This window comes from Vigna unguiculata, chromosome 4 (assembly GCF_037176805.1).
Source record: "Vigna unguiculata cultivar grain cowpea cultivar isolate G323 ecotype 2 chromosome 4, ASM3717680v1, whole genome shotgun sequence".
Classification (NCBI taxonomy): Eukaryota; Viridiplantae; Streptophyta; class Magnoliopsida; order Fabales; family Fabaceae; genus Vigna; species Vigna unguiculata.
Genome location: NC_140795.1, coordinates 10908172 through 10912826, shown reverse-complemented (window position 1 = coordinate 10912826; position 4655 = coordinate 10908172). Strand labels below are relative to the sequence as shown.

The window sequence follows — 4655 nt, the reverse complement described above, 5'->3', positions numbered from 1 at the left end:
GAAGAACACTTCATATCATGTTATTAGTTTATTCTTTCAAAACATTTAAAACTTGATTCATACCTAATTTATAAACACGTCACGTAAGTTTCATCAGATAATTTTATTATTAAATTGTAATTTTAATAATCAATTTGACATGGAATAAGATATTAGTTTGTTAGTTTTCTTTTTGCTTTTAAGAAATTAATATATATTTATTGTTATATCTTATAACTATTTGTTCTCTTATTTCCTGCAATGCATTGTATTACGAGTAATACAAAACACACATTTATAATTCTCAATAAAAATAATATAAACCATATTGTGTTGTATACATAAATTCATCTCAAATTACACATAGTGAAATCAAATAATATCCTAAATTAAAAATGTTTAATTCCATAATTTTTTTTCCAATTCCATTATTTTCAAATAGAATTTGAATTTCTTATCAATTCAAATTATCTAACTTCATTATTAGAAGTTATAGATTTGACTTGATGATAAAGTGGATGAGAGAGAAAAATGTTTATGTATTTTTATTAACATGAACTAATACGTTAGCCATTAACATTTGATTACTTTCATTAATCTTAATAAATAAGTTTTTGGATTCTTAAAGTAAGAAAATAAATAAATATAATAATATCATAATAAGAAGTTGGTTAATTTAAATAGATAATTTATATGTATTCTAATTCAACACTAACTAACTCACTTAGTTATCACTTAGTTAAAGTATTTTAAACAAAACAAACTTCGATCTCCATTTTAAAAATGAACATGAGATGTAAAAGTAATTCAAGTGAATGGTTCTCACGTTGAACACTCGACCTTTTCCTAAAATTTAAGAAGAAACATTGGCACATACTTGTAGTAGATTTGAATAAACAATTATAATGTAAATACAAAATAAGTTGTAACATTGATGACAATTTAACACTATCATAGGATAGTTGGCTATATTCACAAAGAGTTTAGTCCATGTTTCCTTCTTGCCAACTTCAACCAAAATTGATACGTAAAATATAGTTGTATCTTTATAACTTGACGTTAAAGCAATTGACCCATTTAAGAGAAATAAGTGTCTCATCACCAAACACAAATTAAAATCATTGTATGTTTTTGTGGGTATATCTAAGGGTGTGAGGGTTGTATAACATACCTCATTGCTTATGTCAAACGAAATCAACTATCCTTCATCACCATTGTTACACAACCAATGACACATTCCCTCTAAGTAGAATCTATTATTAATACCCTGACAGTTAAGAAATTCGATATTAAGTTTCCTCCAAGAATTGCTTCTTAGGCTATAAATCTCCCAAAACCGATCATATTCCCATTCGTTATGATTAATCTCAACCAAGTTTCCTTCTTCATAATAACATACTTCTCTAATCACTTTATAATCATCTCTAGCAATATGATACCCAAATCCTTCATATTCAATCACAATATCAAAATAATATGGTATATCCTTAACTGGGCTAGGTGGAGTGACCTTACATTTATTGGTAGAAGGATTCCATAAATACACAATTCTCGTTCTTTCTAGGTAGAGGCAAATAATTCCATTAATACTAGAAGAACCCAAAATATAACATCCAGGACCATGACCTTCTATACGTGGATTTGGCCAATTTAATATTTCCAAATTCTGAAACTTCTTACCAAAAAGTGAATATAAGGAAGACTTATCATTATTTTGGTCGTAAACTGGATCGAGGCATAGTAAGAGAGAGCTACCATCAAAGTAAGAGTTTTGGTTATATATGAAATTATTATAAAAGAGGTTCATGAAATTAGGATTTTCCAACAAGAGAGCCCATGATTTGCGTATGCATCCAAATCTTTTAAAAGATTTCAATGACAATTTGAAAAGAATGTTGAATGCAAGATGATCTGGTAAGTGTTTTCCAAGATTTTGAGCCACAAATTTACTGTCCATCTTTTGGTCGTGCAACCAAGTGTTAATGAGTTTCCAATGGTCTTTGGTGTTCTCGCTCCAAAGGTAAATAGGATGGGTAATTTGTTGGCAATCTTTGCTAATGAGATTCTTGATGGTGGTGTCCTCCAAATACTCTGACTATTTGCAATAATAAGTGAACAAAAGATATAACAAATCATGAGAATGACTTAAGTTAAACAAAAGAAATGATTTAAAATATGGAATGAATTAATTTGTGTACTTGATCATCCTTGAGGAAAAGGGTGATTTTAGTTCCCCTGGGGAGTCATTGGTCATTGATATCCGTGGTTAAAAAGCAAGAGGAACTAGGTTGAGAGTCCCAAATATATTGGTCATGGTCATTATGCTTGGAGGTGAGGATAACCTTATGAGCAACCAAATAACTAGAGTAGAAGCCAATACCCAAATTATCGACAAAATCTAAAACAAGCACACACATACACACAAATGTGAATACAATTAATGACAACGTAATGCAAATGAAAGTGGAATATCACCACCTACCTACCTGCTTTGGTCATGCCAATACCATTGTCGATGATAGAAAGTGTTTTGTTAACCTTGTGAATGATTAATCTAACAATTAGTTCATCATTATTTAAACTATTTTTTTTGTGAGCCTCTAAAATTGGATTTCATCTAAAGCCTGTGCATACATACTGTAATCAATAACAATTACCAAAAATTTACAAATAGAAAATCAAATTTAAATGATAACTTACATTAGAAGCATTGATGATAAGTTCACGAAGAAAAATTCCTTTGTTAGAATAGAAAGTCTTTTTCACCAAGCTCAACATCTCGCTCTTCTCACCTTCTAACACCAAGATCTTATCATTTGCCATTACAATTCCATTGGAATAATAACAATCTGTTTGAATCAATTTATCAAACAAAACCACTCACAACTGAACCTTTGCATTTGTTAACCACAACCACCCACTCTAACTATTTAAAACAAAATCATTATCCACATTAATTTTATTGCCTTAAATTAATATTAATTAATTAATTAATTATTAAACTTAATTAATAAATTGGCTTTAAAATTATAAATTAATGTTTATTAATCAATAGTTTTCTTCAACTTTTAAACAAATAATTATTTTTTTCCTGTAAATTATTAATGAAGTAATTATTTCATTGGAGCATGAACACATTGTATTTAGTTTTCATTATTCAACACAATATGATTAGATATAAATAGAACACTAGGAATAAAACAAATAGTGAAACAAATACTATTGAAAAATTGAATTAAATATAAAATAAAAGGAGCAAAATATTCTACAATTTAAAAGTTTACAAGTTTTCATAACGTTAAATTTTTACTAATATTAATTGTTATTATTAAGTTCTATATGTCTTTGGTGGATACACTGGTCTAGCCCAAATGTTTATGGGTACACCACTCGTCTCGTGCAATTCTCTTTAATTGTTTTCCATTCATACATGAGTGTGACCATATATTGGTTGTGCATGTTAAAACTATATTATAAAGTTTTAACTTATTTTAGATCCAATTTAGTTCTAATATACACTAGTGCAAATTTTGCTTTTTTCCTCGCCTTATAGGCCTCGGTTGGCCAGGAACCGAATCATATAATGACGCGATCCATTTTTGCAATTCCAGACAACTTTTATGCCTCGGTTCAGCAAAAACCCGAAGTAAAAGAGGGTTATATGCTTCGGTTCAAAAAAACTGGTGCCAAAAGATAGTTATATGCTTCGGTTCCAAAGACCCGAAACCAAAAACATGGCTAGATATTTCAAAAATGCCACTACCGTTACGTCTTTAGCCTCGGGTGGCATTGAACCGGGGCCAAATAGGGCTATATGCCTCGGTTATTAATTGAACCGAGGCCATATTATTTAATTAGGGCTCAAAATTCGCGAAACCCTCTTCTTCTTCCCCGCGCTGCATTTCTGCTCTCTCTTTTTCTCTCTACGACCTGCTACTTCAGCCACCCACCACCACCACGCGAAACTCAGTAACCACGTTGTGCTACCACTATGCTGCTCTGGCCACCGTCGCGTCTCGCCTCTGGCCACGCTGCACTTGTCGCTCTCGTCTCTCTCTCTGTCTCTCTCTCTCTCTCTTTCGATTCCAATGAGCAACAACGCCTTAAGAAAGCGTGCGGCGTCGATGGTGGCCACCCAAAACCTGCTGCTTCAGCCAACCATAACCTCCGCCGCCAAAGCAAGCCTTAATGCCTTAGGAAGAGGACTTCGTGGACGAAGACGTGTTCATCGACCAAACCCTTGTTTCAGAAGACGAAGAGTCCATCATTCTCTGCGATATCAAGTAGCGACAGGCCCTAGTTGCGCGGCTATCCAAGTGGACGCGTCCTCATCTCTCTGATGATTACGTCGCACAATCTTGTAGCATCGGTGTGTATTTTCCGTAAATTGTTTTCCCTTCGCCTAGGGTTTTGTTTTGCCCTATCATCGGTGGAGTTTTCTTGATTTGTGCTCTGAGTTTCTTTGTCTGGCTTTTAGTTTTTTCAGTAGCTGGAGATTGATTATGTGATCGGGGAGAGTCATAGGGAGTTCTTGCTGAATATTTCTGGACCTGCTGCCATTATCAGAATATTTGGTGCTACAAAAGAAGGTTTGTTCGTGTTTATTCTTTATTTATGTCACAAAATTTGGTTTCTCAGACAATAGGAGATAAAGATTGCTGATTTGTTTGTTTATA

General features: G+C 32.6%; 1 pseudogene; it reads right to left on the bottom strand.

Moving 5' to 3' along the window:
* Positions 1-832: 832 nt before the first annotated feature.
* LOC146886782 (uncharacterized) lies at positions 833-2802 on the bottom strand (annotated as a pseudogene).
* Between the last annotated feature and the right edge of the window lie 1853 nt (positions 2803-4655).